This window comes from Elgaria multicarinata, chromosome 3 (assembly GCF_023053635.1).
Source record: "Elgaria multicarinata webbii isolate HBS135686 ecotype San Diego chromosome 3, rElgMul1.1.pri, whole genome shotgun sequence".
In the NCBI taxonomy this organism is placed as follows: domain Eukaryota; kingdom Metazoa; phylum Chordata; class Lepidosauria; order Squamata; family Anguidae; genus Elgaria; species Elgaria multicarinata.
Genome location: NC_086173.1, coordinates 72017571 through 72030264, shown reverse-complemented (window position 1 = coordinate 72030264; position 12694 = coordinate 72017571). Strand labels below are relative to the sequence as shown.

Sequence of the window (12694 nt, the reverse complement as noted above, 5' to 3'; positions counted from 1 at the left end):
GTTTGACTAGAAGTTGTAGAGAATAGCAAATAAAGGTGAACCGCCCAGAGAGCTTCGGCTATTGGGCGCTATAAAAATGTAATAAATAAATAATAAATAATAAATAAAAATAAAGGGTTTTACCTTGATAAAGATATTTTAGAACCCTAATTACCTTAATTTATTTCAGAAGCAGGAAACAAGTTGGACAAGTGACAAAGGTGTAAAAGGAATAGGTAGGAAGACAGGGAAATTGTAGAAAAGCTGAATAAATTATATGCATCAGTCTTCATTGCTAAGTACATTGGAGACATACTTGAACCACTGATTTCTGGTAGTACATATAAAGGAATTGCCATTTTGAAGTAATATATGATAGAACTGATCCAGTGTTCAGTGTGCTTTGCTAGTTCTTTCTCACAGGAGCAGGAATGTTAGAAGAGGTTTAGTAGAGTCTGGGGTACCAGAGAAGGAGTAGCATTTGGTGTATGCTTGGAAAATGCAGGGTGATCAATTCCGTCTGCCATGGCATGCTTCATACCTGTCATCCAGCCCTGTCCTATTGTACTTAGAAATGTTATTTGCAATTTATGGGAAATTCTACAATGCCTAGTTATGAATGTGACTGGAGTAGCTATGTTTTCCATGTTTCTGAAAGACGGAGAACTGGATGAGCTAATTGTAGCCACTGAGTTATGCATGAGCCAAGATACTTCTAATCACTGAGAAAGCAAACACACTCATTTCACTAGCTGACCAAGAGGCAGTGACCCGAGGCAAAGCTTTTCGGCAAGCATCTGAAAGTTGGACTGGAACTACGGCAAATACTTGTCAACAGCTCTGACATAAAAAGACAACTTGTAGCCTGATCAGCCACTTGTGTATTATGGCTGAAGCCATAATTACCTCTCATTGAAGTTGTACTATGTTCAATAGACAGATCTGCCTAATTAAGTACATTTTTTTTCCAGAAGGGAATGCTTCCTCATTATTTGCTTTGAAGCTTTGAAACTGGTTTACCTGTAGGGTGTGTGAAACCTCTAATGGAGAAAATATTCATGCTGCTTTATTAGTATTTATGATGCATATTGTAATGCACAAGAGCGCGTGGTGGTGAAGTGTCTGGTTTTTGGGTGAATTGTCCAAATTTTACAGAAAGGAAGAGTAGGTGGAAACACTTCTGGGTTTAGATCCAGCATGAAAATAGACTTTTGGAATTCTCCATCCTATTTGCAAATAGTGAAATGGGAAGGCATTTTGCTGAATATACACTAGGGGCAAGCTCACTACCCTCTTCTTGGTGATATTTTTATAGTGATATTTTTATTATAAGACTGTCAGAAACAGTGGTTTAATTCCATTAATTTTCTTTCCTCTGTTGTGTAAATTCTGTTAGATAATTACAGCAGCTTGATGGGAAGAATTAGGAAAAAAAGTTATTGTTACCACATTAACTAAACTCTCATGCAATTACTAGGGAAGTAACAAAGCAACAATTCTGAAATATTTTGTGGCTGATGAGGAGGACATTCCCTAGGGTTAGCAATCCACATTTATGTGGTACAAAATCGTAGTGACAATTCATTTTAAAATCTTCTTTATATTCTGCAAGGTGGAAGGGTTATACACATTCCCACCATTCTTTGCAATTAAATGTTCAGTGGAAGTTGTTGGCTGCAGAACAGAATTATTTGTATGATTTAAACATTCCAAAATACTAATAGAAAACATACACACTTCAAATTCCCACGGTCGCCCAAAATGCTTTGTAGTTGAGCAAGTAATTGAATTTGGATCTCCCAGGTCCAAAGCCAATATTCTTAAGCGCACCATACTTGCCCAGATGCTGTGGTAGGAGTTTACTCTGCATTTAAACTCCCGGGATACTGATTTAAAATATCTGCTTGGACCGTAACTGCCTTCCTGTCTGGAAAATAATACTGTTGCAGCGTGGTCTTGTTTAAATAGCTTGCCAGTGTGAGTCAGCCCGCCTGCTGGAAATATACAAGCTTCCCATTACATAATTTTGCTCTACTATTGAAGCGGTAGGGGATTATTATTATTATTATTATTATTATTATTATTATTATTATTACCACCATTGTTGGTGGCAGTGTAGATAATCTAAGATATTAGTAAGAAGTGCTAGCATCAGATGATAAAAATCTAGGGGGAAAGTTACCTTTTACCATAATTATTTATTTTATTATTTATTTATTTATTTATTTATTAAATTTATATACCGCTCCCATAGCCAGGGCTCTCTGGGCGGTTTACAGAAATTCTAAAACTGAGGTAAAAACAAGTATACAAAATTTAAAACTCTAAAACACAGAACATACGCACATAAAGCATTAAAAACCAATTAAAAACTAAACATGTGGGTAATTAGGATGTGCCGCCATATGCCTGGGCAAAGAGGAAAGTCTTAACCTGGCGCTGGAAAGATAGCAGCATTGGTGCCAGGCGAGCCTCATCAGGGAGATCATTCCACAGTCTGGGGGCCACCACCGAAAAGGCCCTATCCCTTGTTGCCACACTCTGAGCCTCTCTCGGAGTAGGCACCCGGAGGAGGATCTTAGATGTTGAACGTAGTGACCGGGTATATTCATGTCGGGAGAGGCGTTCCGTCAGGTATTGTGGTCCCAAGCCGTGTAAGGCTTTATAGGTCAAAACCAGCACCTTGAATTGGGCTCAGAAACATACAGGCAGCCAGTGCAAGCGGACCAGAGCAGGTGTTATATGGTCAAACCTTCTGGTTCCCGAAATCAATCTGGCCGCTGCATTTTACACGGGCTGCAGCTTCCGAACCGTCTTCAAAGGCAGCCCTACGTAGAGCGCATTGCAGTAATCTTACTTGAAGGTTACCAGAGCATGGACAACTGAAGCCAGGTTATCCCTGTCTAGATAGGGGCGTAGCTGGGCCACCAACCGGAGTTTGTAGAAGGCACTCCGTGCCACTGAGGTCACCTGAGCCTCAAGTGACAGAGATGGTTCTAGGAGAACCCCCAAGCTACGTTATGTTAAAAACATAAGTCTGTTTTTATTAGCAAACTTTAATTGGCTGATAGATAAGCATAAGGAAATGCTCCTTTATGACACGGCTATTACTGATAGACTAGTATATGCAAAGCACTGGAAAATTAATCAAATCCCAAGGTATATTAAGCTATGGGATTTTTCAGTTCTAAGTAAATTAATTCGGGTTACTAGAGAAAGTTAGAAAAGGAGGTTTTTAAACACCTCTAGAACAGATTATAATGATCTTAACCCATTTTTGTTGGTATAAGGAAGAGAAAACATTGGTATAACTTGAATGTTTGGTATGTTGTAGATGTCTTTTGCTGTTGAAATTTTATTTTTTAAAAAATCAGTTGAAATGCTTCAAATCTGTTTGAAATCTTTGGGACTTTGCTAGATGCAACTAAATGTAGATTTTCAGAATGTTATTTAACATTGCTTTTGTGAAAGTCTATTCATAAACAATTTATGAATGGAACAGTGAGCAATTTGGGATCAACTAACATTTTGTTGAAGGGAAGGAGAACCATGAGTCTTTAGAGACATCTCCAAGCCGCTCTGACCATGTTACTCCACTGCTGAAATCTCTTCATTGGCTTCCAATTCAGAATCCAATATAAACTTCTCCTGTTGACCTACAAAGCTTTTCACTGTCTAGCTCCTTCCTATCTCTCCTCTCTCATCTCACACTATTGCCCCGCTCGTGCTCTTCGCTCCTCTGATGCCATGTTTCTCGCCTGCCCAAGGGTCTCTACTTCCCTTGCTCGGCTTCGTCCATTTTCTTCTGCTGCCCCTTATGCCTGGAACGCTCTTCCAGAACATTTGAGAACTACAAGTTCAACCGCAGCTTTTAAAGCTCAGCTAAAAACTTTTCTTTTTCCTATAGCTTTTAAAACTTGATTTTGTTCTGACTTTATACTGTTAGTTTTACCCTACCCAGTGCCTGTTTACCCTACCCTGTGCCTGTTTGCATTCTCTTCCCCTCCTTATTGTTTTATTATGATTTTATTAGAATGTAAGCCTATGCGGCAGGGTCTTGCTATTTACTGTTTTACTCTGTACAACACCATGTACATTGATGGTGCTATATAAATAAATAATAATAATCATCATAGTCACCTTTTATTGATAGTAGGAATATGAAAAGTAGTTCAGATGTTAGACATTTTCTATAATGTCAACATAATCATATAAAAAAGCAAGAGCCAACTTTCAAACAATTTTAAACATTTCTTATTAAACCCAGTGATTAATAATGTATTAATTTCTACCCAGCCATTATAGATTAATATCTCCTGGTTTCCTCTTAGTGAAGTAGATCTGATATTTGATACAATTCTGTTGCAAGGCAGCTGCCCTTGAATAGGGATTCTATCTCCTTTCATAAGGATCAGGTGGCATTGAGTGTGTGTGTGTCATTTCTTGCCTCTTCTTTGTCAAGGTGACTTCCTTCATGCAGCATGTGCCATCGCTTCTTTCTGCTTATCCGAACAAAACAATATTACAGAGTGCCATTTAAATTTGCTCTCTAAGAGGTGAGTGCAGTTTGAATGACGTTTCTTTTTGGTTACAAGGAACCAAAAGGATGTCAACTCCAGTCTCTTGCCTCACCAACCCCCAATGTAATGACCAGGTTCGCACATAACAGCAGCGTATTGACTGTGGAATGTGCCCAGCATACACCACCATAGCAAATATACATGCAGTAATGAATGTTTTTTTAATTTCCTTTTGTTTTAAAATGCTTTTTATAGTTGTGTTCTGTTATTTTCTGCCACTACTTGAGTGTTTTATTGTTATATTTTAAAGGTGGTTTTAAATGGTTAGAGCCTTGTGTGGCGCAGAGCGGTAAAGCAGCAGTTTCTGCAGCTGAAACTCTCCCCACGGCCTGAGTTCGATCCCAGCGGAAGCTGGTTTCAGGCAGCCGGCTCGGGTCGACTCAGCCTTGCATCCTCCCGAGATCGGTAAAATGAGTACCCAGTTAGCTGGGGGGAAGGTAATAACGGCCGGGGAAGGCAACGGCAAACCACCCTGCTACAAAGTCTGCCAAGAAAACGTCAGCGAAAGCTGGCGTCCCTCCAAGAGTCAGTAATGACTCAGTGCTTGCACGAGAGGTTCCTTTCCTTTCCTTTCCTTTAAATGGTTAGGTTGTTGTTATTGTTGTTTTCATTTTGTTAGCTGCCTTGAACTCTCCAGGAAAAAAATGCAGGGTGTAAACATTTTAAATAACATGTCCAGGGGTAGAGAATCTCTAGCTCATGGGCCAAGTGAAGACCCCCAGGCCTCTCAGTCGAAGCCTTTAGATTCCCCCCAGGCCACACTATGTGGCCTGGGGAGAATCTAGAGGTCACACCCTATCAGCAGCCTCACTCCAGGTTATGGATTTTATTTACTCTGTCCTGCTCTGTCCCCCAGCTACAGTGCTGATCAAGGGAACTTTGCCCATGTTGAGGAAGGAGAATGCCTGGGTGAAAATGTTCTCTCTCCCCACCTTCCCCACATTGCATATTACAGAAAAGCAGGAGTCACATCCATAACTCCACCTGCTTTTGGCTGTGGCCTCACCTTCTGCTGACATGAGGTCTCTGGCAGGTCTTGGCAGAGGTTATGCAAAGCTCGACAGGAAAGAGGTTCTCCACTCCCAAAATAAATGAAGTAGGCATTTAATGGTGCTTCTGCATGTAAGGCTTAAAGTGGCAGTTGCTTCAGACAGATTGTGGCAGAAATATACAATCTGCTTTGGCCAGGAATCCCATATGAATTCCAAGTGAGTCTCTTCTGCATTCACATTGATAGCAGATGCACATTAGTAGAGGAAAGAAGCTCAAATACTATTAATCATCATGTATGGAAATGCTTGTAAGCATACATCAAAGGGAAAGCAAGGCCTCTAGGAAGAAATCCCTTCCAGGTCTCAGAGACGCCAAACTCTGAGGGTAAACAAATCCTATCCACTGAATTTTCACTTGGGAGATGGTATTAAAGGCTACAGTCACTGTTGTCTATGTTGTTTCCAACTTTGTCTCAAATTATTTATCATCCTGCCTTTCCCTCAAGGAGCTCAGATTGGCATCGATAGAGTTTTCTTGTTTTATGCTGTTTTAAGAAAAATGATGAGGTTGGCCTACGCCACTTGGTGAATTTCATTTATCAGAGATTTGAACCTTCCCACCACAGATCAAGACCAATGTTATGCCCACTGCACTACATTGGTTCAATAAGAACAAAAGAACGATGCTGAATCAGACCAAAAGCCTATTCTAGTCCAGTCTTCTGTTCACACAGTATCCAAACAGAAGCCTATGGGAAGACTAAAAGTAGGACATGAGTGAAATATCACCCAGCAGCTGGTATTTGGAGACACCTCTCCTAGTGGAGGTACAGTGCCTTGCATAAGTATTCACATAAAGCCCTTTAACTTTTCCACATTTGTTGTGTTACAACTTGGAATTAAAATGTAATTAATTAGGATTTCTTCTCACTGATTTACACAAAATAGCCATAATGTCAGTGGGGAAAGAATCTACATGTTTTACAAAATGATTTACAAATACAAAACTGAGAGGTCTTGATTGTATAAGTATTCACCCTCTGCATTGCTCTGGGGCAACCAACTGCCTTCAGAAGTCACATAATTAGTTGAACAGAGTCCATCTGTGTGCAATTCAGGTATCACAGGATCTCAGATTAAAAAAAACAACCCACCTGTTTCTGGAAGGCCCCAAAGTTTGTTGGAGAGCATATCTAAACAAACAGCAGACCAAGTTGCTATAAAAACAAGTCTGGGATAATATTCTGGAGAAGCACCAAGCAGGGTTGGGTTATATATATAAAAACCCCAAACTATGAATATCTCCAGAGCACCATTCAATCTATTATTACAAAATGGAAAGAATATGGCATAACCATAACTCTGCCTAGAGAAGTCTGTCCACCAAAACTCAGTGACTGGGTAAGGAGGACATTAGTCAGAGAAGCAATCAAGAGACCAATGGTAATGCTAAAGAAACTGGAGAGATCCACAACTGAGATGGGAGATAGTGTCTATGGACAACTATCTCCTGGATGTTCTACAAAGCTGGGCTTTATGAAAGAGTGGAGAGAAGTAAGCAATTGCTGGAAAAACCCATATCAAATCCTGTTTAGATTTTGCTGAAAGGCATGTAGGAGACATAGTAAACATGTGGGAAAAGGTTCTTTGGTAGATCAAAATTGCATCTTAGTGCAAAATTATATGTGTGGTACAAAGCCAACAGTGCTCATTGCCCTGAGAACACCATCACCATGGTAAGCATGGTGGTGGCAGCATCATGTTGTGGGGATGCTTTTCATTGGCAGGGACTAGCAGGCTGATAAGGATTGAGGGCAAGATGGATGGAGCCAGATACCGAGCAATGCTAAAGGAAAATCTTTTTCAGTCTGCAAGGGACCTGGGACTGAGGTGGAGGTTTTCCTTCCAGCAGGTCACACAACCAAAGTTACACTTGAGTGGATTAAAAACAAGAACCTGAATATGTTAGAATGGCCCAGTCAAAATCCAGGCCTCAGTCTGATTGAGAATCTGTGGTAAGACTTGAAAATTGATGTTCACCAATGGTTCTCATCCAATCTGACAGAGCTTGAACAATTTTGCCAAGAAAAATGGGCAAATATTGTGGGACCCAGATTCGCAAAGCTGGTAGTGACTTACTCCAAAAGACTCAGAGCTGTTATTGCTGCCAAAGGTGCTTCCACCAAGTATTGACTCCGGGAGGTGAATACTTATGCAACCAACAAATGTCAGTTTGTTTTTGGTTTACTTGTTTACTTTTGTGCCACGATAAAAATATTTTGCACCATCAAAGTGTTAAGTATGTTGTGTAAATCAAATGGTAAACATGTCAGTTAACTCCATTTTAATTCCAGGTTGTAGCACAACAAAATGTGGACAAGTCAAACAGGAATGAATACTTATGCAAGGCCATGTAGACTGGGAGCAATTTCAGACAGGAAGAAATTGTGTTTCTCTACCATCTAGTACCATTGCTCTACTGCCCATTTCACTTCTGCATTAGGGATGAGCTCCAATTACATGGAGGAGTGTGCAGAGACCATGGGCATGTCTGCACCAGCCCTATATCCCAGGATCATACCGGGATCATTCCTGTGCATCCAAATGCCACACAGGGGATCTTGTGAGCAGGCAGGGATGATCCCTCCATTTGTGGCCCCAATAGAACAATGGGAACAGCACCTTTTATAGTGGATTTTTTCTGCACACAGTAGGAAATCCCAATAAATCCCAACTTATTTTTTAAAAGTCAGGTTTTCTGAGGGTTATTTTAAAACAGGAAAACTAGCAAATGGAGTGGGAGGCAGGATTGCTGCATTGTCAAAATGTTCCCCGATGAACTGTGAGAGGCCAGTCGTGAGCGTTTGATAAAATGCTAGTCTGATGATCTGCTGGGACATGCATTGAGGGTAATTGAAGTCACCCATTACTACAACACTTTCTCTTTTGGATGCCTCCCTAATTTCATTCTCCATCTCAAGAGTACTCTGAGCATTTTGGTCAGGTGGACAATGCTATGTCCCCATTACTGAATTACTGTTTGGGCTTGGTATTACCACCCACAGTTATTCTGTGGAAGAGTCTGTCCCTTTTGAGGTTTCTAGATTGCTTGGCATCTTTGATGCAAAGATGCCAAACTGACACCTCACCTAGTATACCCTTCAGAGTTCTTCTTGTAGGTTGCGAGCTCCCTGGGACTGGCAGGCTCCTTCTAGAGCTGTTTAGATGCTGGTCCCGCCCTCAGCTAGTGATTCACCTCAGGCAGAAGAAGCCCCTTCCACCAGAACTATGTGCTAGAGCATATGGCAACAACTAGGAAAATGCCCACCATTCAAACAAGAAATATATCTGTTTTTGCAGAGGAAAGGAAAGTAGAAAAAGCCAGGATGATAAGTAGAGGAGATAATGTTTCATATTTCTGTCTAGTCCTTGACCCCATAAAAGCCTGATCTGTAGTGTGACTGCCTGCCTCCCCACAAGCATTCTCTAGGTGAGGGGTGCAGAACCTCTTTCAGTCTAAGGGCTGATCTCTATTTTCTGATAAGATCCAGTGTGGTGTAGTGGTTAGAGTGTTGGGCTGGGAGTCAGGAGATTTTGGGTTCTAGTCTCCACTTGGCCATGGTAGCTCACTGGGTGACTTTGGGCCAGTCATAGACTCTCAGCACAACCTACCTCACAAGGTTGTTGTGGTGAGGATAAAATGGAGGGGAGGAGGAGAATTAAATATGCTGCCTTGGGTTCCTTGGAGGGAAAAAAGGTTGGTATATAAATGTAATAAATAAATGAAAGAAACTCTCAGGGGCCTCATTCCAGTGTGGGGGTTGGGGAATGAGGGCAAAAGGGGTGGGTCTAAAATATCAAACATGTTATGGCTTAGGGTTCTTACTGCCAGTAACAATGCCACAGGGGAGGCATTTCAGCCTTATAGAATGGGGGAAAACTACATAAAAGCTGGAAACCATCAAATGATTGGTAGTCAGAGAAGATGGGGTAGGGTCAGGGGAAGGTGGTGTGGTCATTTGGGGTAATTCTGTAGGGCTGGATTGGGACCCCAAGTCTGAGATTTTGCCCCCCCCCCCCCTGCCCTTCCTGTTTCTTTTTTCCCCTTTGGTATTTCAAAGTAATGTGTGTGTTGAAAATAACTGCACTCAGCCTCACATGGGAAGGAGAAGCAGCAACAAATGACCTCAGAGCGCCCGAGGGTGCAGCATCAGGCAGCAGCTAATAATTTTTAAACCTGTTGTGTAAAAAGGTTCAGAAACTCCCAAGATCTGATTTGATTTCTGTTCTGACCTGCTCTCCATTTTGTAAGAGTTGTGTGCATTGAACTGTTAAAAAAAGAAAACGAAAAGAAAAACCTTGGAGGAAAGAAAGAAGTATTTCTTTTTAATGTGTATATTGCCTTTCTACATTGTTGTGCTCAAAGCAGTTTACAAGTGATTAGAAATGACAAAATGTAGAATAAAAGCTGCATTTATAACAGTCAAATCAAATGAAAATAAAGGAGCAATCCTCTGTCCCCTAGTCAGCGTCTGGGAGGACATAGGATTTGGGGGTTTTCTGCCTCCGAATTCATAGCTCTCCAAGATGGGAGCCACACTTCCCTCCCTCTTGTAGCCAGTGCACGGCAGCTGCCTCTCTGTGCTCAGTTAGCTCAGCATGCATCCCACCTGTCATGTGTGGTTTTAAAATCATAACTAGATACATCAGCATGTCTTTGAGAGGCTGAACTCTGGACATGCTCAAAGGCACCCCGTCCTGATACTGGTTTTCTCAGAAACTGAGGGAAGCACATGTGCAGCCTTCACCCTTAAGAGGGAGGGAAGGGAAGTTGGTCTATCTACCTCCTCCCACAACATGGAATCAATGTGACACTCATGCTTGTGAAATAGAACCTTATGGGTTGACCAATGGAATGGGACTGGGGCTGCAGCAAATCCTTCCCCCCACATACAAGTGTTAGACTGGGTGGACTGAAGCCCTGGCTCGAAACAGGCAACTGACTGGCACTGGCCTTCAGCAGCCACACCAGGCAAAGTACTACCTTACGTGGTAAACTGCATGAATAGATTGGTTTGATAGGCAGCTCCATCTCCCTCACACAGGTGCCAATAGTGCTGAAGTGGTCTGTGGCAGCAGTGAGTTCTATCCCCCAAGAATTCATTCCTCCTAATCTGCCCCCTCATATGGAGGGGAGTGTGAACATACTTGTCCTCACCAGGAAACACCCCACCCCCACCCCCGGTGAATTAGGTCTTCTTCTACTATCCATTCCAGTATGGACTGTATATGTAAAACCCAAATGTGTGTAGGTGAAAATTGTGGGGTAGATTGATTGTTTTCCCCCACATGATCACCTGCATGATTTAGGCTTAGGTATCTTGGATGTTGAGCTCGCACGCCGTATTCTAACATGAGATGCCTTCATGGAAGCTGGGGAGGGAAGGCAAGCTTGGGCTCTCCTCTGAGTGATATACTAGATAAGGAGGGAAAATATCATCTGATCTGGGACTTCTACATAAAAAATGATTAATTATATTTAAAGTGAAAATACAGTATTTGAAGGGTAAGATATACAAGCACCTCTTAAGAGAATAAAAGAGGAAGGATTGAAACCGAGACCGTCCTATGAAATTAAATACTATTTTCAGATAGACTAAGCAAGCTTATAATCAGCTGTTCGGATACAATTATCACCAATTAACTTTATATGTGGACAAGAAGGAAATGCGAAAATCTAGCCAACACAACAATAAAACATAATTAGATGGATATAGAAGACAGGCGAAAGTATCATAATAATATTATATATGCAAATTATAAATCACTATTACACAGTTGAATATCATATAGTGCAGTGACAGCAGGCAAATTAAATAATGCCTTTAAAAGAAAGGTTCCACGTTATAGAGTTGACATTGGTTAACATAGTAAACAAATTTTATACACTTAGACATATAAGGGCCAAACTAAACATAGCATTAAAGGTACCTTTGCATTTATTGTGCACATTTTAAAAAAAATGCTACCTGCATGTGCTGTGTGTGTGTGTGTGTGATGATTATTGGGATCACAGCAGTCAGGGAGGAAGAATTTAACTCTTTCATCCCCTGCTGTGGGCGTAAGGAAAATCCTGCCTCTGAAGCTGCTATTTGCATTGTGAATAAATCTTCCATTGGTGCCAAAGTTAGAGAAAGTTGGTTGGATTTGCCCCATTGGAATCAATTAGGCAAATTAGTTGTGGCTAATGGAAACCCCTTGTTTTTTTTGGGGGGGGCAAGGGTATAAGTATTACCAACTTCTTATTTCTTTTGGGATTGTTGTCTATGTGTTTTCTAAGTATACAGGAGCACAAGTAATCCATTTGTCTTGAAGAACCATGCTTTAATGTGGGTAATTACTGCCACAAATAGGGAGAGATAAGTCTCATCTCTAGGGCATCCTATTTCAACAAGTCACAGGACACCTAACCCATTCTCTCTGTACTTAATTGAATAGAAAACTTGTGCCACAGTTGGAATCCACCATCCCAATTAACTTCAGTCAGGGAATGGGCATGAAATGTCATTAAATACCTACATGTTGCTCTGTGTATGTAGCCTCTCTCCCCAGTTCCTGTTCAGTGTCATGAAGGCACAGAATGTCTCATTTCCCTCCCTCCCCACTTAAAGTACCATTTATGTACTTTTCCATTAGTGGTTTTGTAGTTACTTAATATATATGCTCTTGTTTATCTGATTTTGCTATTGTGGCTCCATGGTGATTGGCTCAGGCCTTGTACAATCAGTCGTAATGACTCCTTCAACAAAACCTTTAATCACACATCCATAATCTTTCTAATCATTTGCAATTGACTTGTGACACCTTATATAAACTGTGCTTAAAACATCCTTAGGAAGTGGCAGTGCTTAGTCAATAATGTGGGACCAGTAAGCTTTAGCCAGCTTCCAGGGTCAGATGATGAATGCATGATATTAGAGACTTTATTCCAGGGCACAAAACTGACTTTCAAAACCAGTTTTAGGGTCCTGTGCTATATTGAGCCCTGGTAGCAATTGTTGTTTGAATATAGATGACCAAATATGCAGATATGCAATTGACCAAGGAAAGTATCATGTATCCAAATTGGTGCTAAGCTGCTGA

General features: G+C 41.1%; 1 protein-coding gene across 1 annotated transcript in view; it reads left to right on the top strand.

The window, feature by feature from the left end:
• The window catches only part of HTR4 (5-hydroxytryptamine receptor 4), a 215296-nt gene that overhangs the window by 104949 nt on the left and 97653 nt on the right, over positions 1-12694 (top strand). The window lies entirely within an intron of this gene.